Below are 27267 nucleotides of genomic sequence, written 5' to 3'. Positions count from 1 at the left end.
ACTGCTTTTATGTGTCCCATTATAAATCTGTATAACAATTCCTTTGGAATATATATTCAGAAGCAGAATTACTCTTCACAGGGCATGCATATACTTCATCTAACTAAATTGTGCCACGTTGCCCTCCAAAACAGCTGCACTACTTTACATATTCACCAGTAATGCAAGGGGTAACTGAATTCCCTCACCCCTACCTACACTTTCTAATATCTGCTACTCCCATCGGTATAAATTGGCATATCATTGCTGTTTTTATCTGCACTTCTCTGATTATCAATGAGGAGCTTCTCTTCATATGCTTATTAGTTCTTCAGGTTTCCTCTTCAAAAACTTCTTTGACCCACTATGTTAATCCTTAGTCCATTTTTTCCCCATTGGGGTTGCTATCTTTTGCAGCAACATCTAGAAGTATTCTATATATTAACCCTTAGGATGGTTTAGATATTTTAAATACCTTTTCCTATTATTTCCTCTATCAAAATCATTTACAGAAAAATAAAGATCATTCACAGAAATACTCAGTTTTGATATAATAACATTTGTCACTGTTTTCTCTACAGTTTGGCTTTTGCTTTATTTTAAGAAGCTCTCTCTGAACTAAAATCACAAAGATATTCTCCTACATGTGTTTCCATTAACTTTGCTATTTTACCTTTTACATTTAGATCCTTAACCCAACCAGAATCTACCCTCCATATGGTATTAGGTAGAGATCCAATCTTAATTAATTTTCTCCATATTTTCCCCCAACTTATCTTTTTAACAACAGGTCCATTCTCTCCGCTGATTTGGGGGCAATTTTTTTTTTTTTAATTTAACCAGCAGTTTTGCAGAGGAGAAAGGTTGGAAGTAAGGATACCAGGTAAGAGGCATTACTATAATGCAGGTAGAAATATGAACTTGAAAAAAAAAAGTAAGAAAGAAAGAAAGAAATATGAACTTGACCAAAGACACTAGCTTGGGAGAGGGAGGGCAGAGAGGACTACCAGATTTGAGAAATATTTCTGGGGTTGGAAATGTGGGATGAAGAGGAGAAAGGAGAAACAACTTCAGTTCTTTGTGTGTGTGTGTGTGTGTGTGTGTGTGTGTGTGTGTGTGTGTGTGTTTTAATAAATTTATTTTTTATTGGTGTTCAATTTGTCAACATATAGAATAACACCCAGTGCACATCCCGTCAAGTGCCCACCTCAGTGCCCGTCACCCAGTCACCGCCATCCCCCGCTCACCTCCCCTTCCACCACCTCTAGTTCGTTTCCCAGAGTTAGGAGTCTCTCATGTTCTGTCCCTTTTCTGATATTTCCCACTTATTTTTTCTCCTTTCCCCTTTATTCCCTTTCACTATTTTTTATATTCCCCAAATGAATGAGACCATATAACGTTTGTCCTTCTCCGATTGACTTATTTCACTTCAGCTTTTAACTCCACATACTCCGTGGCTAGAGATGCCCCTACTCCAATATGGGTAGGAATGTGAACAGGCTTGAAGGGAAAAGATAAATAGTTACAGAGGTTGAGGTGCCTGTAGACATGCTTTGTTTGGCCCTCACATTTTTTTTAAATGTGTGCATAATTAAATAACATCATTTAATAACTGGGGGCTTTCATTTAAAAAACTATATTCAGGGACGCCTGGGTAGCTCAGTGGTTGAGCATCTGCCTTTGGCTCAGGGCATGATCCTGGGGTCCTGGGATAAAGTCCTGCATTAGGCTTCCCACATGGAGCTTGCTTCTCCCTCAGCCTATGTCTCTGCCTCCCTGTGTATCTCTCATGAATAAATAGAGATATGTGGGTAGCTCAGAGGTTAAGCGTGTCTGCCTTCGGCTCAGGGCATGATACTGGCGTACCAGGATTGAGTCTTGCATCGGGCTCCCTGCATGGAACCTGCTTCTCTGTCTCTGCCTCTCTCTGTGTGTCTCTCATGAATAAATAAATAAAATATTTCTTAAAATAAAAAAATAGGGATCCCTGGGTGGCGCAGCGGTTTGGCGCCTGCCTTTGGCCCAGGGCGCGATCCTGGAGACCCGGGATCGAATCCCACGTCAGTCTCCCGGTGCATGGAGCCTGCTTCTCCCTCTGCCTGTGTCTCTGCCTCTCTCTCTCTCTCTCTCACTGTGTGCCTATCATAAATAAATAAAATAAAATAAAATTTAAAAAAAAAATAAAAATCTATATTTAGGGGCACCTGGGTGGCTCAGTTGGTTGAGGGCTGCAATTGACTCAAGTCATAATCTGGGGGTCCTGGGATTGAGCCCTCTGTCAGGCTCCCTCTTCAGTTGGGAATCTGCTTCTTCCTCTGTCCCACCCCCCAGTCATGCTCTCCCTCTCTCTCTCAGTCTATCAAATGAATAAATAAAATATTTAAAAAAATAAGAATAAAAATCTATATTCAGCTGCTTTCTAGAGATCAGAACCACTGTAATACTGGCCTGGCTTTAGCTGGTGGAGCTGATCACCAGCTCCCAACACTTCATGGAGCACAAGCTTCTGAGGGTCCCACAGTCTGCACTAGACCCTTACTTTTCCTATAGACATTTGGGATTAAGATCTGGTACTACAGAGTGATGAGGTGGTAAAAAAGCATAGGTATTTGCCATTGAACAGACTTGATTTGAATCCTGGCTCAACCACTAATTTAACTGATCTAAACCTGAATCTTCTTACTGCAAAGGGGGCAGAGTGTCTGTCTTATAAGGGTTTTTAAAGAGAGTTTAAAGAGAGAATGCATGCAAAGCTCAACAGTAATTGTTAGTAAATGATAGAGCAAATCAAATTAAAAATTGGAAATACAGGGATGCCTAGGTGGCTCAGAGGTTGAGCCTTTGGCCCAGGGTGTGATCCTGCATGGAGCCTGCTTCTCTCTCTGCCTGTGTCTCTGCCTCTCTCTCTCTCTCTCTTTCTCTGTGTCTCTTATGAATAAATTAATAAAATCTTAAAAAAAATTAGATTTACAATTCCAGAGCTGAGGAGAGAATCAGAGCTCTGAGCCATGGCTTGGCAAGGCAGCAGTATATGGTTTTGTCCCACATCCCCACTTCCCTAAATCTCTAAAAGTTCACACAAAGAGCTCAATACATGTTTGTGGAAGGAAGGGGAAAAAGAAAGACTAGGGTAAAAAATAGGCATTTTCTTTCATTTGTAAGACAGAAGAAAAGTGCAAGTTACCAACTTACTTACATTTGTTCCTGTAAACCTAGCCTCACCTCCTTGCCAATAAAAAAGTTAATTAAGGCATATAGTTGCAGCGTATACTCCCAGTCCCGAAGAAGAGATTGTGAAAAAGACACACACTTACTCATGTTGGCTGCAAAATATATCTGTAAGCTTCCCTCGGTAAAATACTGTTTCAACAGTATTTAATGGAATTATTTGTTACAGGGGCGCCTGGGTGGCTCAGTCCATTAAGCATCTGATTCTTGATCTCAGCTTGGATCTTGATCTCAGGGTCATGAGTTCAAGCACCACATTGGGCTCCATGCTGGGTGTGAAGCCTCCTTAAAAAAAAAAAAAAAAAAAAAAAAAAAAAACTATTTGTTATATGCAATTAACAATGCCAACAAAAAATCAACAACTAATACAAAGATATAACAACTTTGATTCAGTGCAAAAAGCCTTAAAGAAGAGATGGTTTTGTGGGAGGTCGTTTATCTTTTTCTGTCATAAAATATATATATTTAACTTCTGAATTCTCCACAGCAACACTCAACTCTGTAAACACATTTTTCTCATGCATCTGCTAAAAACATTTTTCGAATAGCTACATTTACTTTAAATTCATTTCTTCAGAACAACCTGGTATTTGCTCTTTTATAGTATGTCGAAATTAAAGTTTTAAGTCTTCCCAATGTCCTAATAACTGAGTACTGAATGATACTTGGCTTGTCCTGTTAAGTGAGTTTCTGATCTCACTCTTTATAGCTAAGGAAATTGACCATATTAAATTTGAAAATGCATTAACTCTCATTTATAAAGAAAACCTGAGTTAAATTACCAAAAATGTTTATCAATATGTTACTGTAGAATATCATAAATTTGGGAGGGTAAGTTCTTCCAAAAAATTATTTGCCTAAAAATTCCAGATTAGTCTTGGAAAGAAACCAACACCAGAAGAGAAAGTAAGGGATAGTTGACAGAAGGGAATGCCATGAAGAATATCCTATTTTCACATGAAGAAACAGACATCTGGTTCAAAATTACCTACTACTAAGTGCATACGTATTTAAAATCTAATTATTTTATGCTGTCCCAATGAAAAGATTATGGTTCTTATTCTCAAGAAGCCAGACTCAAAGACACATAGAATTGGAAGGAGATTACTGAAGTCATCCAGTTTTGTTTGCTCATTTTCCAAAAAGGAAACTGAAAATCACAAATGTGACTTGCTTCTGGTGAACAGATCATGTGCTCCTTTTGAATCCCTTAGCCTCAGCAGCAACTGCACCAAGCACAGGTTATTCATTAAATGGGCACTAAAGGGTATTTCTGAACAAAGAATGGGAAGCACAAGGAGGAAAGACTATCCACTGGAAAAAAGACAGTCTCTTCAATAAATGGTGCTGGGAAAATTGGACATCCACATGCAGAAGAATGAAAACTAGACCACTCTCTTACGCCATACACAAAGATAAACTCAAAATGGATGAAAGATCTAAATGTGAGACAAGATTCCATCAAAATCCTAGAGGAGAACACAGGCAACACCCTTTTTGAACTTGGCCACAGTAACTTCTTGCAAGATACATCCATGAAGGCAAGAGAAACAAAAGCAAAAATGAACTATTGGGACTTCATCAAGATAAGAAGCTTTTGCACAGCAAAAGATACAGTCAACAAAACTCAAAGACAACCTACAGAATGGGAGAAGATACTTGCAAATGACGTATCAGATAAAGGGCTAGTTTCCAAGATCTATAAAGAACTTATTAAACTCAACAGCAAAGAAACAAGCAATCCAATCATGAAATGGGCAAAAGACATGAACAGAAATCTCACAAAGGAAGACATACATATGGCCAACAAGCACATGAGAAAATGCTCTGCATCACTTGCCATCAGGGAAATACAAATCAAAACCACAGTGAGATACCACCTCACCCCAGTGAGAATGGGGAAAATTAACAAAGCAGGAAACCACAAATGTTGGAGAGGATGTGGAGAAAGGGGAACCCTCCTGCACTGTTGGTGGGAATGTGAACTGGTACAGCCACTCTGGAAAACTGTGTGGAGGTTCCTCAAAGAGTTAAAAATAGACCTGCCCTATGACCCAGCAATTGGACTGTTGGGGATTTACCCCCAAAGATACAGATGCAATGAAATGCCAAGACACCTGCACCCCGATGTTTCTAGCAGCAATGTCCACAATAGCTAAACTGTGGAAGGAGCCTCGGTGTCCATCGACAGTGAATGGATAAAGAAGCTGTGGTCTATGTGTACAATGGAATATTACTCAGCTATTAGAAACGACAAATACCCACCATTTGCTTCAACGTGGATGGAACTGGAGGGTATTATGCTGAGTGAAATAAGCCAATCGGAGAAGGACAAACATTATATGGTCTCATTCATTTGGGGAATATAAAAAATAGTGAAAGGGAATAAAGGGGAAAGGAGAAAAAATAAATGGGAAATATCAGAAAGGGAGAGAACATGAGAGACTCCTAACTCTGGGAAACAATCTAGGGGTGGTGGAAGGGGAGGTAGGCGGGGGGTGGGGGTGACTGGGTAATGGGCACTGAGGGGGGCACTTGATGGGATGAGCACTGGGTGTTATTCTATATGTTCTATATGTTGGCAAATTAAACACCAATAAAAAATAAAATTTATTTAAAAAATTTATTTAAAAAAATTCTCATTTTGTTTACATTCTAGATGTGGTAGTTTTGCCAGAGAGAGAGAGAGAGAGAGAGAGAGAGAGAGAGATTGCTAAAAGAAAGTGAAAAATATAGTGTAGAGTGTGTTACCGAGAAAAACCTTTTTAGAAGTTTTTATTGTGGACATTTTTTTTAATGCATGGAAAAAGCATACTGAACCCCCATATATCTGTCGCCCACCTTAAACAATTATCAGCATTGTCATTCTTTTTAAGTTTCTAATTTTAATTCCCGCTATTTAACTACAGTGTTATATTAGTTTTGTGTGTACAATATAGCAATTCAACACTTCCATACAACACCTGGTGCTCATCTCAGCAAGCACTCCTTAATCCCCATCAGCTATTTAATCCATCCCTCCACTCGTCTCCCCTCCGGTAACCATCAGTTTGTTCTCTATAATTAAGTCTATTTGTTGGTTTGTGTTTTTTTTTTTCCCTTTGCTCCCTTGTTTTGACAATTATATATATATAAATATCACTTCTTCTTTATCCATTCATCTATCGATGGACACTTGGGCTGCTTTCCTATCTTGGCTATTGTAAATAATGCTGCTATAAACATAGGGGTGCATGTACGTCTTTGAATCCGTGGTTTTGCATTCTTTGGGTAAACATTCAGTAATGTAATTGCTGGATTGTAGGGTAGTTTCATTTTTAACTTTTTGAGGAACCTCCATACTGTTTTCCACAGCAGCTGCACAAGTTTGCTTTCCCACCAACAGTACATGAGAGTTTTTCTCCACATCCTTCCCAACACCTGTTGTTTCTTGGGTGTTGATGTTAACCATTTTGACAGGCAGGAGGAACTTTCTGCCATTCTTATTATCTACGTATTTTCCTATTTTCTTCTTGCTTTGTTTTGTTTGGCTGGAATATTTTTCATTTTTTTAAGTAATCCCCACGCCCAACATGAAACTTGAACCAAGGCATTATATCATTTTACCTATACATAGTCTAAATATATCTCCAAGAGATGAGGATTTCAAACAACATAACCACAATAATATTATCACACCCTGTAAAATTAACAATGAATTCTTATATAGGCTAACACCTAATCCCAGAGAAGCAATGCTGAGAGTATTCACTAATAGATCAAATTCTAAAGTGACAGTCTTTGAATATAGTTAATAATTCAAAAGAACATTTCAAAACTAAAGATTCCAATCTCATCTTTTCTTATATTGCTCTGCAAATACAAATTTGGATACTCAGATTCCAGAAGAAGATAAAAATAGGCTATGAATCAAAACCATTAATCATATCCTGTTATTTTTAGTTACCCATTTCTTCCTGGTATTTTAATTCAACATCAGTTTAATATATTTAATCATGCTTTATTCAGAGAAAAAAAGCATTTTGGGATCAATTATGGAAAATTTTACAAAATATAAACTTAAAGCTGAAGTAGGGTGATTGTCAAGCCTGTGTCCATGACCTTGGATGAGGTTCTTATTTAGTCACTTGGAGAGTCCTATATTAATAGTCTATCCTATGATTCAACCATCTGCCACACAAGGTAGTACAAAACACCCTAAAAAGACTCACTGCTAGAAATGCAAAAAAAAAAATGTAAATGGCAATTGGGTGACAGGCCACATTATTCTCTGCTAAAAAAGCAAAATTCAGTGGAGTAAATTCCAAGACTAAATTGTTTTTCCTAAGCAGTTCAAGTAGGGTCAGCATCTGACCTAGCAAGTAGAAGAGAGCTCCAAAGTTTTGTAAGAAAAGAAGGTTTTTATAGGAAAGGAGGTGGAGCAAAAAGTTATTAGCAAAACAAAACTGGTTTAGGCCAGTTTACCTTCCCTTAAGGGAAAGGGCAGGGGTCTTATCATGCTAATCACCTCATCTTCCTTGGTGGGAGGGGGGGCCCACATGTGACAGATTACTTCATTGGTGTTCACCAGAAAAATTCCAGGTTGATTGTCTTAAAATTACACCCCTGGAGAGTTTGAAACTGCAATTAAGTCTTGGTTTACTGCCCTGAGGGCAAGTGACTCTACCTTGGGTCTATGGTTCTCTACTTAATACCTCCATGCTCAAAGCAGACACTAATAACAGGGATTTTGATACAGCTTGTAAAATGTTTGGCTGTGAGTACACTTAGAGTCAAAGCACCAGTGTTTTTCTTCTATTGGAATGTTTAGAAAGACCCTTCCATACACAACAGGTACTTAGTAATATCCGATTGGTTTTAATGTTAGAACCAAACTTTTCTAACACAGCAACTATTAAATTCCCAGTTATGTAAAATGCAATGGTTATGTATTCTTCCACAACCTGGAACTGAGTAAAAGCGATGCTTTTTCCTACATGTGCCTTTGCTCTGCACTCAGCACATTTTTTGCTGTCCAAATCTTTATACTCCTATTCAGGGTTCATGCTGAATTTGTGTTTGTGTGGGTGAAGATACCCAGCACTCCTACTTCGCTTCCATTCCCAGCTTTGAGGGGAGCTAGAGGTCGAGGCACTGTGTGGGTGATAATGGATACGTTTTTGGTGATGGGGGCATTTTCTAGATATTGATAGAAAGGCACTGATCAATATATTTACACATCAGTGAAGTGCTGATTCTTCTGGATAGATAGCCTACTTGGTAAAGATTTCACCCCTCTTCAGACAATTCTATTTCATCTCTTTCTGGACTGAAATTTACTAGACCTAAATTGAGATTATTTTATCATGTATGCTTCTAATTATCGACCTGCTTATATATTGGCACATTCTATCAGCCCACATATTCTTCTACAAGCACATCTTGACTCCCCACAATGGCAACATGAATACAAACAATGTCATTTGACCCTTTCAGTGAAGACTTAGGCTATATTATTGTAGGAGGGATGGTACGGGCAAATAAATTCATACTACCCAGAGCCAAAATCAAACCAACAAAAAACTTGATGCTGTTGTTAAGGAGTTAGTTGGACAGTTACGTTGTCAGGGCCAGGGTCCCTAACAAAAATACATGGAGTAGGGACAGCTAAGACAAAACAGTGCTAACATCCTGTTTCACTGTTCAGACAAGACCATCAGCATGTGAACATTAACCTAATAGGTACACAGACGCATGATCAAAGCCCTGACTGGCACACCTTAGCACACCCTGGTTGCTTAAGATAGTTCCATGTCACTATCACGAGCTGAGGCAGTTAAGACGTAAGTCCGCAGATGTCAGCCCAAGAAGACCAACAGCACATGAACATTAACCTAATAGATACACAGATACATGATCAAAATTGGCATATTTTAGCACACCATGGTTGCTCAAGATAGTTCCTCAAAGAGCTCATAAAAACCCCTAGACTTAGAAACTCCAAGAGCAACCCCCTCAGATCTCCTCCCTCTTTGGGAACTTTGTACTCTCACACAATAAATTTTGCTTCGCTGCTCACCACTCTTTGTCTGGTTTACCTCTTCATTCTTGAAAGAGGTGTGACCAAGAACCATGAGCACTAAAGGAAGAGAAATCCTGAAACATTGTCAGTGAACCCTCTTGCTCAATTGTAGACCCCAACAGTTAAAACCAGAAATAGACTAGAGTGCTGAACTCATGCTTTAACTAAAACCCATTGTGCTGATTTCTTATCACACTTTCTTGAGGCATTGACAAAGATGTTTTGCAAGGAACAGAACATTCCAACCGACAGACTAGAAAAGTCCTGATAGCAACGGAATGTCTAGTAGACCACACCCCACACATCCCCTTCCCTGCCCATGATTATGGGTTGCACACATACTGACCCTTACCTCTGACCACAGGCTCTCTGCCCTGCTTTCTTACACATCCATCCCCCCCCCCCCCCAAAAAACTTCTTTGTCAAACTCTAAACGTCCATGTCATCGGCAGTTATTAAGGCTTGAGCCTGCAACCAACCCCCTGCGGCCGGCACCTGAAATGAATTTCTCCCATTCTCTTTTCCAAACCCTCATCTCTTGAGTCACTGGCTTCTCTTGTGACGAGTTTATCCGAGTTTGTTCAGCAACATTTTTGGCAAACCCAACCAAGAGCTATGCTTTTGATTTGTCCAGCCCTCTCGGAATTCTCCGGGATGGAGGAGTTGGTCCCAAAGCATGCCAGGGCTCACCTGTTTGTTTCCTGAATTAGCAGCTATGATAGGTTGTTTGGTAACAATGCGACTTGATTAAGTTTTCCTTATTAACTATGTCCCTCACGCAATCTTCTTTGTGAATAGAAACAGTGCCTTCGGTATGTCTGCTTTCCCAGAACAGTGCATCAGTATCACATGAAGAATTTTTTAAAACACAAGTCCCCAGGATAATCCCAGACCCTTATCAGAAACTCCAACAAGTGAGATGCAAGAATCTGTTTTTATTTTTGTTTTATTTTTAAGTAGGCTCCATTCCCAACATAGGGCTTGAACTCATGACCCTGAAATCAAGAGTTGCATGTTCTATTGACTGAGCCCAGGTACCCCGAGAATCTTAACCTTAACAATCCCTCAGGAGTTTTTTCTGTGGCCAGCACCAATATTGTATAAGAATCACTACCCAGAGTACCTAGAGCAGCAATCCACAGAAAGCAGTATTATATAAATGTTTGATGAATGAATAAGTAAATGAGTCTAAACTGTGGAAATTAGCAAATCAATCTACTATCTATAGGTCTATGTACCTTCTGTGTTACTTTTAAGTATCTTGCATTGTCTGGCCTGTATAGATGCTGACTCAACTCTGATCTGTTTTGCCTCACTCAATTCCACCCTCTGCAGACAGCAACCATCTCACTCAAACCAGAAATAGTGACAGTGTTAAGAAAACTTTGCTTTATTTACCCTTTGATTTGTAAAGTAAAGAAACCAAAATCATAAACCCAAGCTAGCCCCCAGAAATACCTCCTGGCATTCCATATAACTATTTATTGGCTATCTAGTATATACTCTGTGCATGCCAGACACAGTAGAGGATACAAAATGATTACAAGATTTGATACTTGCCCTTGAATGTTTTACATTCAAAGTTGGAAAGACAAAAGGCCCTGTCACATCCTGTGTTGGATCCCTTTTTTTTTTTTTTTGATCCTTTTTGATATCATCTTACTCACTCCTGAAAACAATTCTGTAAGAGGGGAAAAGTATTATTATCTGCTTTATAGGTGAAGAAATTGAGACTCACAGAGGTTAAATAGCACTAGCTCAAGGTCATATATTGGCAAAGTTTGGATTTGAACTTCCCTTCTTTCTGACTCCCGATTCTAAGCTTTGGTCACTAAGCTGCTATACAAATTGCAGTGGAGATGTCTAGTCTCTCTTTTTTTTTTTTTTTTTTTTTTAAGATTCTATCCATTTATTCATGAGAGACACAAGAGAGAGAGGCAGAGACACAGGCAGAGGGAGAAGCAGGCTCCACGCAGGGAGCCTGACGTGAGACTGGGACTCAATCCCAGGTCTCCAGGATCAGGCCCTGGGCTGAAGGCTGTGCCAAACCGCTGAGCCACCCGGGCTGCCTGATGTCTAGTCTTCTAATGGGAAAATAGACATTTAATAGTGACTGCAAGGGCACCTGGGTGACAGCTGGTTAAGCATCTGACTCTTGATCTCAGGTCAGGTGTTGATCTCAGGGTTGAGTTCAAGCCCCGAGCAGGGCTCCACACCTAGTGCGGAGCCTAATTTTTTAAAAAAGTTGTGAGTACAATGTATATTCTACAGGAAATCTGGAGGCCATTACACAGGAGGCTGTAACCAGGAACTTACCTTGGTCTAAAGATTCAGCAACAGGGGAATCCTTCTAAACCCAGCAACTGCCTGATTTTGGGGAAGTCACAGTTCCTTATCTGCAAAATAAGGACAATAATGCCAATTACCCATTTTGTAAGGCTGAAGAGATACAATGTATGCAAAGCATAGAACCTGACAAAAAATAAGTATTCAATAATCATTAATTAGCAATTATTTAAAATATTCATTCACATTTAGGAATATGCACAAGCAGGGGTGGGGGTAGGAGTAAAAGAGCAGTAGAGGGAAAGGATAAAGCCTGGTGGAAGACCCTGAAGCAAGAAGGGGCGGGGCAACACTAATTTGGTTGAAAAATCAATCCCCTCGGGCTAGAAATAGAAAGGTCTGCCACAGGAAGCTGGAAAGGTGGATGGGGGATCAGCCTTCAGGGAAGGATTTTTGTAGTTATTCAAATGCATTTGCCTTCCCTGCGGTGTTGACATCCCAGTGAAAATATGCCCCACGGGAAGGACCTCCTCCGCCCCTGGGGAAGAGAAGAGGTAGCACAAGAGAAGCACCTGGTGCAGAGCCCCAGCTCCGACTTCATGGTGGTGAAGTGCCTAAAATGCTACAAAATCACCATGGTGATTTTGGCCAAGTACATGGGGTGGTTTTGTGTGTTGGCTCCTCCACTCTCCTCTGCCAGCCTCCAGGAGGAAAAGTAAGGCTTACTGAAGGATGCTCCTTCAGATGGAAGCGGCCTAAAAACACTCTGAATCAAGATTAGTGGGAAACCATCCCAATAAATAGACTTTGGATAGCTAAAAAAAGAAAAAAAGACATGTGAAGCAATTAAAGGAATTTAAGACAAGGAAAAAACCTGTTAAGATTCAAATTGTAGGGCCATGTGGTTGAGCGTCTGCCTTTGGCTCAGGGGGTGATCCCGGAGTCCCACATCCTGCTCCTGCATGGAGCCTGCTTCTCCCTCTGCCTTATGTCTCTGCCTCTGTGTGTGTTTATGTCTCTCATGAATAAATAAATAAAATCTTTAAAAAAAAAAGTTTCAAATTGTAAACGATTACCCCCCCAAGGGAGGGTAAAAATTCCTGTTCCCACTTTCTTACTGCTTATCTCTACATTTCCAACTAACTTGCACAGCTTTTGTAATTTAAAAAATTATAGAGTTGGTGGTGGATATGCTTATTACCTTGGTCGTGGTAATAGATTCACAGGTATACACATATGTCAAAATCTTGCACACCGTCGTTGGGTTTTTGTTTTTGTTTTCTCAGCTTGCAAACCCTGTAAGTCTCCCAACCTGGAAGTGGGAGTCACCAGGGCAGAGCCGGTGCAACACGGAGGGCCGCAGGCCCTGGCGTGGGCGGGCCGGGGGCCGCAGCCCTCAGGTGAAGGCTGAGCCGCGCCAGCCCAGGTTGGCCACGTTCGAGCCACAGCAGTCGGTGTGGATCCTCTCCGGGCTGCCCCGGCGCTCGGCCAGGGGGCCACACAGCAGCTGCAGGAGCCTGTCCTGCCTGCGGATCTTGCCCGTGCAGTGCGGCGCAGACTACGGAGCGCGCCTGAAGGCCGGGCGTGGGTCTGGGACCGCGTGCACCGCGATGTCCTGGGCCGGCTGGCCGGGGGCCTGCGCCAGCTGCTGACTCAACTCAGAAGGGAGCCCTTCTGGCAGAGACGTGCTGGGAACGTTGGTGTTGGTCAGGAGCACTGGCATGCTGGTGGGGGAGCCGCAGGGACTGGTGCATAGGAACCGACCTTGCGCACCTGGAAGCAGCCCAGGAACCTGAGCTACGTAACCGCCACTGTGCTGCTTCAACTTGTACACCTTAAATATACCCAGCATAGGGGTGCCTGGCTGGCTGGGTCTGTTAAGCATCTACCTTTGGCTCAGGTCATGATTCCAGGGTCTTGGAATTGAGCCCCACCTGGGGAGCCTTGCTCAGGGGGAGTCTGCTTCTCCCTCTCCCTTTGCCTCTCCCCCTTCCTCAGCCCCTCCCCTTACCTCTCTCTCAAATAAATGAAATCCTTAATAAAAATAAATATATCCTGTATATTGTACGTCACATATAACTCAATAAATCTATTGAATATAATATATTTATTTTTAAAAGAAGTCGCTTTGATCCAGGCAAAGGTAAAAGATAGGAAAACAAATTAGCAGCTTGTGCAGAAAGTTTACCTGCCCAACAGATGGGGGTGAATTGGATTATGATGGTTGCAACTGGAATAATGAGAGAAAAGGATCTGGTGATTGATTGGATATGGAGGCCTTTCCGAGATAAAGGAGAAAGGGGTCTAGGGGATTTTCCAGATTTCCGGCTTGGTAAATGATGGTATTGCAGGTTGGGTCCCGTGGAGAACAGATAGAGATTAACGGGAAGAGTTTTAACTAGACTGCTTTGGGGATCAATGCCAATGGAAGAGAGAAAAGTTACCTGGATTAGAGAGACTGAGAAATTGATCTACATACAGTCTCAAGGAAGTCTCAGCATACCCTATGTGGAGTTCCAGAATGGAGATGTCCCTTCAGAAGGTCCTGAGATGAGATGCAAATGAGAAAGCCAGACCTCAATACCATCAATACCCCTGCCCTCTCTCTCTCTCTCACTCTCTCTCCAAAATAAATAAAATCTTAAAAAAAAATAATAATAATGGTTGGAGGGAAGAATGACTAAGGAATAATATACATTAAGCTGTATTTCATGTGTTATTTCAATAAAGATCACAAATTTTACCTACATTACATAACATCCCAGTTTTAACCCATTCAAAGGCTCCTCCTGCCCCTGGGGTAAAATCCAAACTCATTTATACAGCTCTTTGCATTCTGGTTTCTGCTTACCTCTGCAAGTTTGCTTTTTTATTCATATTTCTTTTACTATCTAAGCAACAGAGCTGCTGAATACTATAAAATCCTCAAACATGCCATGTTCCCTTTGGCTTTTGGGGTTCTTTCCCTGTGCTATTCCCTCTGTCTGGAGAATTCTTCACTATTTGTGAACTAACTGCCCTCCTCTTCCCAGATGTTGACCTACCTACCACATGCTGCCACACTGTCCCTACCATATACATACACTAACTCACTCATAACACATGCACACACACAAGCATGTAGCTAATTCCTGTAAAACATTTGGATTCATTCCCTGATCACCCTTCTCTGCAAATCTGAGGTTAGTTGCCTTTTCTTTGGACTCACATAGTACCTTTTAATTGCCTTGTCAGAGCATTTACCACCTTTAGTCATAATTGCTTATAATTTTTTTTACCTTACTCCTCCCATTTCACTTAACTATATGTCCCCTAAAAACAGAAGTTTAGAATGTCTTGCTCATTTTTATGTCCTCCATGACTGGCACAATAGCTGATATATCATAATGTCTTAACGAATATTTGTTGAAGGAAAAAAATAAATCAAGTATAGTACATATTAAGTATCCTGCATTAAAAATAAAAATAAATAATACAGATTTATAATATTTGGCATGATATTTACAAACAGCAAATATACAAGTTGAGTAATGCATTAAGAATTCCCATTCCAGGGATCCCTGGGTGGCGCAGCGGTTTGGCGCCTGCCTTTGGCCCAGGGCGCGATCCTGGAGACCCGGGATCGAATCCCACGTCGGGCTCCCGGTGCATGGAGCCTGCTTCTCCCTCTGCCTGTGTCTCTGCCTCTCTCTCTCTCACTGTGTGCCTATCATAAATAAATTTAAAAAAAATGTTTAAAAAAAAAAAAAAAAAAAAAAAAAAAAAGAATTCCCATTCCACCATTCCTGTGATCCACTTGGAAAAGTGAACTCTTCCCTGTTATTAGATCACTTCTGTGACCTAATAAATTTCTATGCACGGGTGCTTGGCTGGCTTGGTCAGTAGAGCATATGACTCTGGATCTCAGTGTGTGAGTTTGAGCCCCACATTGGGTATAAGAGATTACTTAAAAATAAAATCTTAAAAAAAAATTTCTATACAATGCTTAATTCTAACATTCATGCCAATTCTTTAAAGCCAACTTGTTTCTCGAGTAATTTGAGAACATTTTTTTCTAATACAAGATGATAATAGTTATGATTTGTTAACAGTGCTCTTCTTCCTACTAAGCCATGAAACTCTCAGCTAGTACCATGGGCTGACTGATTGGCTTAAATGTCATACTCAGAGAAGAGGCAACAGCTGCTCCTTGCTAAAAACATTTTTCTCCTGTTCCTGGAGAAAGCTGACCTTTTGCAAGTTTGGTTACTGAACAAAAATAATCTTGAGACCAAAATTTTCTCTTATCCTTTGGCCTTAGATAAAGCTCAAAATGCCACGCTAATAACTAGAAGTTATATCTGCATGGTACTATGTAAGCTTAAATGCTCTCCCATTATCTCCTCATTTCATAACACTGATAAAATGGGAAAAATAGTTAATGTGTTGCTGAATTGTCAATTCAACTGGAATTTTAGGAACAGTGATTAAGGAGCTAGTTCACTCTCTAAATCAGTAATCTAGTTTGGTGTTTTAAATTGTATTAGATGGACCAAATTATTAGTGATTTATTACTTTAGGATTTCAAGCAAAAAGATTTCTTGCTTTTGTTATTGATCTTTTACCAATGGATAGTATTGTTTATGTGTATTCTTTTTGTGGTTTTTAAAAAATCACTTGAAATCGCCCTCTGTCAGGGAGTAGAGGGAGAGTCCACCAGCATGGGTCATGGGGTTTAATGCTCTATGGACAGAGAAAGAACCTGGTTTAGTCAACAGCATCAGTCACCATACCTCCAGGTCATAGAGCAAATGATGAAGAGATACAGACCTTGAGTGAAAGATCACAGAGAGTGTGCAGGTACATTTTCCAGGCAACCTGGATGCTGCGGCGGTGAATGAGGGCATCAGCTCTGTTTGAAATTATACCTCAGTCCAAATACCAACCAGCTCTATACCAACTGGTATTGTGACATCAAAGGCAGCCATTTTACCTCCTGTAACCACAGTTTTATAATCTATATTGCAGTCTGGCATGTAAAAGGACGTGTGCAAAGGACTTAGCACACTGCTAGCCCCCAGTAAGGACTTCCTAATTGGCAGTTGGCACAGGATAGGAGGAGTTAATGCAGCAATGACAACCAGGTGAGCACCACAACAATGATGTGTCCAATTGATGCCAGAGTGCTCTTTAGGACTAACTTCTTAATTTTCTGTAGTTTGGCTAAACCCCAGGATTTGTCTGTGGTATCAGACAAAGCTCCTTTCCTATTAGTAATCTCCAGCAAGGATATCTTCTCAGGCAGATAATAGGGACCCAGAGGAGATTTTTTTTTTTTTTTTTTAGAGGAGATTTTTTGTTAAGATTTTGTTTGTTTGTTTGTTTGTTTGTTTATTTATTTGAGAGAGAGAGACAGAGACAAAGATAGTGAGAGACAGCACAAGCAGGGAGGAAAGGGAGAAGCAGGCTCCCTGCTGACCCTGGGATCATGACCTAACTGAAGGCAGATACCTAATTGACGGAGCCACCTAGACACCCCTCCCCCCAAAAAAAGAGATTTTATTTTATTTTCTTGAAGATTTTATTTATTTATTCATGAGAGACACAGAGAGAGGCAGAGACACAGGCAGAGGAAGAAGCAGGCTCCTCACAGGGAGCCCAATGCAGGACTCCATCCCGGGTCTCCAGGATCATGCCCTGGGCAAAAGGCAGGCGGCAAACTGCTGAGCCACCCAGGCGTCCCTATTTTTTTTATTTTTTAAAAGATTTTATTTATTCATGAGAGGCACAGAGACAGTCAGAGACAAAGGCAGAGGGAGAAGCAGAGTCCCTGCAGGGAGCCCCACAGGGACTGGATCTCAGTATTCCATCACACCCTGAGCCAAAGGGAGAGGCTCAACCGCTGAGCCACCCAGGCGTCCCCAAAGGAAACTTTAATGTGGAAGAAGCTTGGTACTAAGATCCATGCCTCCCCTTCCTCGTAGCCAGCATAAGGTGACCAACTGTCCTATTTTGCCCCAGACTGAGAGGTTTCCTGGGCCATGGACCTTCAGTACTAAAACCATGACAGTCTCAGGCAAACCGGGATGATTGATCACCCAACCTACCAGCATCTTCTCAAGGTTGGACAAGTGGCCTGGTTACATGTAGCTTAAAAGGTAGCACAATTTTATTAATCATTATAATAAATAAGGCTTTCCAATTAAAAATTTCATATAGGTAATATGGAATATTAAAATGAAGAGAGGTTCATTTCACAACAATTTAACCAGGTTGTTAAACACTTTGAGAAGCTTTTTCTCAATTCTTTTGATCACTATTCCTTTTCTCTCTTCTTTGTATTAAGACTGTGTACTATAAGGTTAACAATGGCCCAATCCCTGGAGTATTGTACTATGAATTCCCATGTGAAGCAATCATCTCACTGAGACTCTCAGCAACTCAAAGAAATAATTCTGAAATAACTGTTTAATTAAACCTTGCTGAAATAAGAGTGGGGAATACAGAGAAACAAAACCCGAACTAGGCATGGAATACTGATACTTTGTAATACATGAACTTCTTTTTTCTATAGGAAGCCTAAAAGTATAGAATTGCTTACAATAGCCAAGATAGGGGGGCAATCTAAGTGTCCATCAATAGATGAATGGATGATGTGTGTGTGTGTGCATGTGTATACATACTCTCTCTATATATATATATTTGTGATATATATATATATATATAATACTACTTGGCCCTTAAAAAAGAATGAAATCTTGCCATGTATGACATGGATGGATCAGAGGGCACTATGCTGAATAAAATAAACATTTTTTTTAATTTTTTATTTATTTATGATAGTCACAGAGAGAGAGAGGGGCAGAGACATAGGCAGAGGGAGAAGCAGGCTCCATGCACCGAGAGCCCAATGTGGGATTCCATCCCGGGTCTCCAGGATCGCGCCCTGGGCCAAAGGCAGGCGCTAAACCGCTGCGCCACCCAGGGATCCCTGCTGAATAAAATAAGTCGGACTCAGAAAGACAAATGCCACATGATTTCACTTATATGTGGAATCAACAAAACAAACAACCAGAAACAGACTCACTAATAGAACAAACTGATGGTTGCCAGAGGGGAGGGGGGAAGGGAGATGGGTAAAAATAGATGAAGGGGATTAAAAGGTACAAACTTCCAGTTATAAAACAAGTAAATCACAGGGATGAAAAGTACAGCATAAGGAAAATAGTAAATACTATTATATTAACTTTGTATGGTGACAGGTGTTAACTACACTACACTGATTTATCAAGGTGAGCATTTCATACTGTATATAAATGTTGAATCGTTATACACCTGAAACTAATATAATATTGTATGTGAACTATAGTCAGTTAAAAATAAAATACCCAGTCTCAGTGCTAACAAAGAAATGTACTATCAACCTTACTTCTCTTAATTACCATGGAGCAATAAAAGATTTGAAACTGGGTGGTTTCATTTTTACATTGTATATATAATTGGTTGGGCAGGAAAAAAAGTGCCTTATACTTTGAGGAATGCTACAGGCAGCAGCCAGTGTTACAGTTTTAGAGGTAATTATTGAGCACTGTATATCCATCAATAATGTGTCAAGTTTCTATTTTCTGGCCTTACAAGTTAAGACATCCTCTATTCTGTACTTTCAATTACCCCCTGGCTAGCTTCCTTTTTGAACCTTTTCTGCTCTGCTTTCCCTAGACCCACCCTCTTTCCCTTTGGTCTGTAGATTCTTGTCCTTTATCATTACTCACTTCCTGACTCCGGTGAAATTCCAGCTCAAGGCAAAGCTGTGAGCCTGGCAATTTTGTTTTCTCCCATCTCCTCCCACCCTCCCTCCTCCCTTATGCTCCCAAATATTGTTTTCTCTGTTGACTTGGGTCCACTGCTCCAAGAATTTAGTTGCTTCTCTTAGTTAAGAAAAATCTGGGGAAATTTCAGGTGAAGAGGAATTCTAGTTAATTCAGATTTCATTAACACAGGATTTGTGATAAATGGATTTGTGATAAACACTTTAAACCAGATTGTAGGGATCCCTGGGTGGATCAGCGGTTTAGCACCTGCCTTTGGCCCAGGGCATGATCCTGGAGTCCCAAGATCGAGTCCCACATTGGGCTCCCTGCGTGGAGCCTGCTTCTCTCTCTGCTTCTCTCTCTCTCTCTCTCTCATGAATAAATAAATAAAATCTTTAAAAAAATAAAAATAAAAATAAATAAACCAGATTGTACCTTTTATTCCATTATAAGAAGGGTTTGTTGACCCAATTAATAATAGACTGATAAGAACAAAAATATTTATTCCACATTATGTATAATGTAATATTTTATATACGACATATATTTAATAACCTCTTCTAACTCTACAAAAGACAATTTTTGAGGCACTGTCAATATTTTTCTTTATTAATAAAGTTCAATATCTGTTGAAGTTAAGTAAATGAGATTACATTTTCATATAATACTTGGGTATTATGATTTTCATTGTATCAGCTTATAATGTTTCACAGTTTTACTAAATATGATTTGCTGGATCATTGGTGAAAAGAAATCAAAATTGCCATGTGCACATAAACCTCTAAGAAATACTTCTGCTAATAAAATATGGTATGGTCGTTGATTCTTTTATTTTTGGGATCCCTGGGTGGCGCAGCGGTTTGGCACCTGCCTTTGGCCCAGGGCGCGATCCTGGAGATCCGGGATCGAATCCCACGTCGGGCTCCCGGTGCATGGAGCCTGCTTCTCCCTCTGCCTGTGTCTCTGCCTCTCTCTCTCTCACTGTGTGCCTATCATGAATAAATAAAAAAAAAAATTAAAAAAAATTTATTTTTATCTAACATCTCATAAATCTTCAGTGCCTCTACGTTTATAGAATCAATCCAATGAGAAGGGTAGAGACAATAAAACCATTAGCAAGGGGCATCTAGGTGGCTCAGTTGGTTAAGCATCTAAGTCTTGATTTCTGCTCAGATCATGGTATCAGGGTTGTGAGACTGAGCTCCCTGTCAGGCTTCACACTTAGTGTGGAGCTGATGAGAAAGGAAAAGGCAAGCTGAGGATAAAGCACAAGCTGACACTATACAACGACCCCCCTCAACTCCCAGGTGGGATCTGTGTGACCTGGCTGCCCTAAAGCTAAGGGAAGGAAAAACAAATGGTTAACTAATAGAAATCACAGTCCAGTAAGACCTATGTCTCCCTCAGTTTAAAAATGTCTTAGTGATTTACGAGAAATAAAGCATTCTCATCAATAACCTAATTTCTAGAAGGAAACTGCCAACTGTCTTAATATTAATGGTTTACTAGAGGGAAAAACAACCTTAACTTGACAATGGCAAGGCCTCCAATATCTTGTAGGTCCTCTTTAGCTACAAAAATTCTTTTGAGGGCAGCCCAGGTGGCTCAGCAGTTTAGTGCCGCCTTCAGTCCAGGGTGTGATCCTGGAGACTGGGGATTGAGTCTCATGTTGGGCTTCCTGCATGGAGCCTGCTTCTCCCTTTGCCCATGTCTCTGCCTCTCTCTCTCTCTCTCTGTGTCTCTCATGAATGAATAAATAAAATCTTAAAAAAAAATTCTTTTGAGGGATGCCTGGGTGACTCAGCAGTTGAACATCTCCTTTGGCTCAGGTTGTGATCCCTCAGTCCCAGGATCGAGTCCCACATCGGGCTCCCAACATGGAGCCTGCTTCTCCCTCTGCCTCTGTCTCTGCTTCTCTCTCTCATGAATAAATAAAATCTATTTTTAAAAAACTTCCCTTTTTTCTTACCCCCACCTCCCAAGTATATAATCAGTCACCCCTCACAATCCCAGGGCAGCAGCTCTTCCTGCCCATGGGTCCTGCCCTCCTGCTTTAATAAAACTACCTGTTTGCGCCAACGATATCTCAAGAATTCTTTATTGGTCTTGGCTCTGGACCCCACCCACCGAATCTCACCTATATTTAAAAACTACATCAGAGCCAGCTTTGGATTCTCTCTCTCCCCCTCCTCTTTTGCCCCCACCCCCTTCTCTCACACGTATGTGTGTGTGTCTGTGTGTATGTGTACACTCTCTCTTGGGAAAAAAAAAAAAACATTAGCAAATAAGACTGGAGAATCACAAAGAAAAGAGGCCATATTGTTTGGAGAATCAGTTTGTTTCCAGTAAGAAACAGTTTGCTTGATTGCATATCGCCAATTGGCAATTTGATAATGTAATCCTAAAATTAATTTTTAAAAAGTAGAACTGGAAGTTGAATGACAAATTTCCATTCACTATGTCATGAGAACATTTCCATTATGACAAATTTACCTATGCTGAAGGGATGTTAGGAGAGGTGCGAGTAATACAATACAAAGTAAATTTTAAAAGAATATTATTTGGCTCTGGACATCGTACCAATACCTACAGATTTCAGTCCACTTCCTCCCAGGATATTGGAAATAAGGGAAATAAGACTGCTCTTTGAGAGCTAAACTTTAAGAATACACACAACGGATAAGACCAGAAGTAAATAAAGTCACCTATAAAACACAAACTGGCCTGACCTGACTGCAACTTGATTTTCATTGAAATAAGATTGCTAAGAGGTTTTGGGTAGCTGTGGAAACAGAAAGGAGCATATAGGGGCACTTCTGGGCCAGTGCCCATCCAGTGCTGTCAAGGAGAGAAGATGCTCAAATCAATAGCATGCCAGGATGTCCCTACTCTTGGAAATCAATGTAGAAAGTTGCAACCATGGAAATTGAGTATTTCTATCTTTGGGACAAAATCATCCTGCCATGGAGATAGATGAATCAAGAACAATCTATACACATAAGCCTACATTGTTCTGAATCTGTGTTCATCAAGCTGCCTTCTGATAACGCCTAGGTTTCCTAGGTAAGCCTTGTTTATGTAGAAAACACACTGACTTTGCAGTCTTGAGTTTTCTGGTATATAAATTGAAAACTAGCATTAATATTCTGGTTATATTATATATATATATAATTCTCATATATATATATAATATATATATAATTCTCATCACCGTGGATAATGTAAACTCATCTGATTGCTGGAGCTATTTTAGGTACTTCTGAGATTAAAATACTGTAAGCCAGATCTTAAAGGGTTGGGAAAAATTCACTAAGGTAAGGTTTCCCTGTCCTCTTGGGGCTTCCCCTGGCAATGACCCTATATCATCCATACTTTTCTATTTCAAAAGACCATTGATATCAATGCTGGGCGGGGGGAACAGGGTGTTAGTGTGTGCTTGTGACTTAATTGTGTTTATTATTCTATTTATTCTAACATTGCTACAGTGACAATCCTTGACCATATTGGTGGGAAAGACAGCTCAGAGGTTGTGCTAAGAGGTTGAGGGATGAGGAGAGATGGCAGGGAATTCTTGAATTTAAAATATACCATATATAATTCATAAAGTGGATGCAAGTTTCCACTTACCACATGTCTACCATATGCTCAAAGTCAATATTATCGTCATTATGGTCCCTTAGTTACAGATACCCTCACGGCCCTATCTTATACTTGCCTGGTAAAGCCCAGCATGGATCAATCTACCTGTCTTCTTCATAGCTGTACCAAAGAGCTGCACACTGCTGGAGAAATCATATAAATAAACTGAATGGCATATTTTACATCGATCATCACAAACTTTAAAAACGCTCTCAGCGGAGCATGCCAATCCTATGCTCCTCCTCACACTAGGCGTAATTTTTCACTCTTTTACTTTTGAATCTTCCCCTCAAACTCCTACAAGTCAAGCCCTCTCAGCAGGTGTCCTCACTCTCTACTTCACTGAGAAAACATGCTGTCAGTGGGATTTCCCTTTTGTTTCTAACATCGAATCATCAATATTCCCTATAGCTGCAACTACTGTACGTAAATCCTCCTCCTTCGGAGCTCTGAATCCCCCTTCACACCTTCTCATGGGCCTCCCTGCCTTAGCATTTCCTCTCTTCTATCTAATTGTTATCCTCCTCCTCCTGGATTATGCCCATCATCATACAAACATGATCTACTGTCTCCAATACTTAAAAATGTCTCTCTTTACTCCACATTCCTTCCAACAACCTTGTTTTTTTATCTCATGGCAAAATTCAAGTTCTTCTGGAAATAATTGTTTATCCATGGTCTTCTCTACTTTCTCAACATCTATCTCCTTTTCAACTCACCATCATATGACTTTCTGACCTCATTACTCCACCAAAACTTCCTATAAAAGATATTAGTAACTTCCAGGTTGCCAAAAACAACGGACACTTTTGGCTACTCCTTTGTACGACTTGACCTCTCAGCAGCATTTAACTTATGTGAATGTTCATGCCGTCTTGTAATCCTCTCCTCTCTTGGCTTCTGTGACATCATCGTCTTCTGACAGTTCTCTGGCTTCTCCTCAGTGTTCTTTGCTACTGCCTCCACCTCCACCTAACCTTTACATATCACTGTTCCTTAGAGCTGGCCATTTTTTCTTCTTTCCCTACTCTATCCCTAAGTGATATCATCTGCTTCCAGCACTTTAAACATATGTCTATGAAATGTGTGTGTATAGGTGTGAAGCCCATGTCTATGAGATTCAAATCTCTCTCCAACTCTGACTCCCCTCTGAGTTCTAGACATGCATGTCAACTGCATACTTGATCTACAGTTAGACATTACACAAACATCTCAAAATTCGCATGTCCAAAATTTAATTTTCCCCAATTTTTCTTTTTAATATTGCTCCACCAACCAAATGATTTTCCTTCCCTCTTCACCGTAATCTCTATAAATGTTGCTGTCATTCACCCAGTTGCTCAAGCCATAAATCTGTCATCATAGATTTTCTTCTCCCACATTTAGAAGCCATAATGTCCCACAAGCAAGTATATTTTAGCTCCAAAATATATGCCATATCCATTTCTATCTCCACTGCCTCCATCTTAGTACAGGCCACTGTCATTCTTCACCACTGTAATTACTTCATTATTGCCTAATAGGGCTCCTGGTTTCCTTTCTTGCCTCCCCCTAATCTATTTTTCATGCTCTTCACTCGGCAGTAACGATTATCTTAAAATGCAAAATATCAGATGGTGTGGTTCCTCTTCTTAAAACCTTCCAGGGATCCCTGGGTGGCACAGCGGTTTAGCGCCTGCCTTTGGCCCAGAGCGCGATCCTGGAGACCCTGGAGACCGATCCTGGAGACCCGGGATCGAGTCCCATATCGGGCTCCCGGTGCATGGGGCCTGCTTCTCCCTCTGCCTATGTCTCCGCCTCTCTCTCTCTCTCAATGTGTGACTGTCATAAATAAATAAAAATAAAATAAAAAATAAAATCCCCCATGTCTTTAAAAAAAAAAAAAACCTTCCAAATGCTTTTCACTGTACCTAGATGACATTCTGAACTCCCTAACCTGGCTTCTAAGGCCCCTCTGAATCCGGCTCTTGTCTCTCCTTCTAGTGCCATCTTTTGTCACTCTCTCGCTTAACTAAGTTCCAGACATACTCCTCTTCTAGTTCTTAGAACATTCCAAGCTCTTTCCCAGATTAGGGCATTTGCAATTGTAGTTCACTTGGTCCAGAGCACTTTTCACCTATTCTTTGCATTACTACTTCTTTTTTTTTTTAACAATTTTATTTTTTTTATTTTAGAGAATGAGCACAGGTGGATGGGAGGGGGAGAGAGAAAGGGCAGGGAGAAGCCGACTCCACACTGAGCTGGGAGCCCTGACCCTGGACTCAAACCCAGGACCCTGAGATGATGACCCAAGCTGAAGGCAAACCCTTAACCAACTGAGCCATCCAGGCACTGCAAATTACTGCTTCTTGTTATCATTTAGGTCCCAGCATTATGGCCCCTTCTCAGAAAGGTACTCAGTAACCACACTTTCTAACATAAATTCCTCCAGCTCTTCTCCCTGGTTATTTTTTATCTTGATATCCTGTTTGTTTCTTTCACTTCACATATCCAAACCTATTATTTGGTCTGTATCCCTAGACCATTGCCTTAGGACCAAAGTCTAAATTGTTCTATACCTTTAAATACCCAGTACCTAACACAGATAATAGGTGCTCGATGCATATTTGGTGAGTAAGTAACACAAACTTGAGAAGTAGGTATTATTATGTTTTTGTGGAAGAACAATTTTTAAAATATTTTATTATGGTTTTTGAAAATGATTTTATTTATTTATTCATGAGAGACACAGAGAGAGAGAGGTAGAGACATAGGCAGAGGGAGAAGCACGGCGGGGACTCAATCCTGGGACCCCAGGATCATGCCCCAGGGGGAAGGCAGGCACTAGCCACTGAGCCACCCAGGCGTCCCTATTATGTTTTTAAATTGTAGTACAATTGATATAGAGAGAAATAGGCATTATCTCCATATTACACATAAGAAAACGGAATCTAAGTAACTTGCTCAATACAGAGCAATTAGTTAGCAGAACCTGTTCTTGTCTTATTCTAAAACCTGAAGAATACATGCTTTATGAGGGACGCCTGGGTGGCTCAGTGGTTGAGCGTCTGCCTCTGACTCAAGATGATCCGGGATCAAGTCCTGCATCAGGCTCCCAGCATGGAGCCTGCTTCTCCCTCTGCCTCTGCCTCTGTCTCTGCCTCTGTCTCTGTGTCTGTCATGAGTAAATAAATAAAATATTTAGAAAAAAATATATATATATACTTTATGAAATGTAAATAAGTCCAATGCCATATATAGTTATATGCATAGTGTACACACTAGACGTAAGCACACATTGATCATTTGTGTGTCATAATTTTATGACTCACAAAGTTTTCATTACACATTAAAAGTGATTTCTGACTATAAAATCTGGAAATTACAGAAAGGCATGCATAAAATACTTTTAAAAATCTGCATTGGGGCAGCCGGGTAGCTCAGCGGTTTAGCACCACCTGCAGCCCAGGATGTGATCCTGGAGACCCGGGATCGAGTCCCACATCAGGCTCCCTGCATGGAGCCTGCTTCTCCCTCTGCCTGTGTCTCTGCCTCTGTGTGTGTCTCACGAATAAATAAACAAACAAATCTTTAAAAAAAATCTGCACTAAGAAAACTATTGTTGACATCAACATTATTAACATCCAGAGTACATGTTTTTAGTCTTTTCCATCAATATGCACATATGCGGGTGTTTTTACAGCATAGTTATGGCATAAGCATTTCCCCGGTCATTAAGTATTAATCTGAGTTTAATGGGTTCAGAATAGTCCATTATGTGGATGTATCATGATGCATTTAAATATCTTTATCCACGGCCAGGTTTCGGTATTATGAATATTGTATTCACATTTCTGGAAAATCCCGAGACTGTCAGATATCAACGTTAAAGATCGTGCACGGTGCAACGTTGCTACAAAGCGCCAAGCCGCTGAACCACTTCTCAGACCCATCCACCACACACAAGGGCTCAGTCCCGCGAGGCCCATCACCGTGCAGCCGCGGTCTCCTGCGCAGCGGCCGCTGGAGAGGGCGCCGGCAAATCGCCGGGCCGCGGGAACTTTGGCCGCAGGAACTCCCTCCTGCCGGCAGGGGGCGCCGTCGCCTGCCGCCGGGCTTGCGCCGCCCCGGAGGCTACACGTGATCCGGCCGTCTCTGCGCCGGAGGGCGGTCTTGCGGAGACCTGCCTTACGTACGCCGCGGCATGACGTAGTACGTAGGGGCTGGCTAGCCGCCATCTTGCTTCTTTTTCTCGCTCGCTCTCTGCCTGTCGGGAAGCAGCGAAAGTGCTTTGGCGGTTTGTCC

The 27267-nt window shown here is 40.9% G+C and overlaps 1 long non-coding RNA gene across 1 annotated transcript in view; it reads right to left on the bottom strand.

Annotated features, from left to right (window-relative positions):
• Positions 1 to 16488, bottom strand: part of LOC112648219 (uncharacterized) — a 31933-nt gene extending 15445 nt beyond the window's left edge. The window contains exons 1-3 of the long non-coding RNA XR_004817608.2: positions 16364 to 16488; positions 11585 to 11664; positions 3294 to 3492 (exon numbers count right to left, since the gene is read on the bottom strand). This is a non-coding gene — a long non-coding RNA (uncharacterized LOC112648219). The remainder of the gene's footprint in view (positions 1 to 3293; positions 3493 to 11584; positions 11665 to 16363) is intronic.
• Between the last annotated feature and the right edge of the window lie 10779 nt (positions 16489 to 27267).

The sequence above is a fragment of the Canis lupus genome, chromosome 7 (assembly GCF_003254725.2).
Source record: "Canis lupus dingo isolate Sandy chromosome 7, ASM325472v2, whole genome shotgun sequence".
Taxonomy (NCBI): Eukaryota; Metazoa; Chordata; class Mammalia; order Carnivora; family Canidae; genus Canis; species Canis lupus.
The sequence above is the reverse complement of the archived record's forward strand: the minus strand, read 5'-3'. Positions and strand labels throughout refer to the sequence as shown.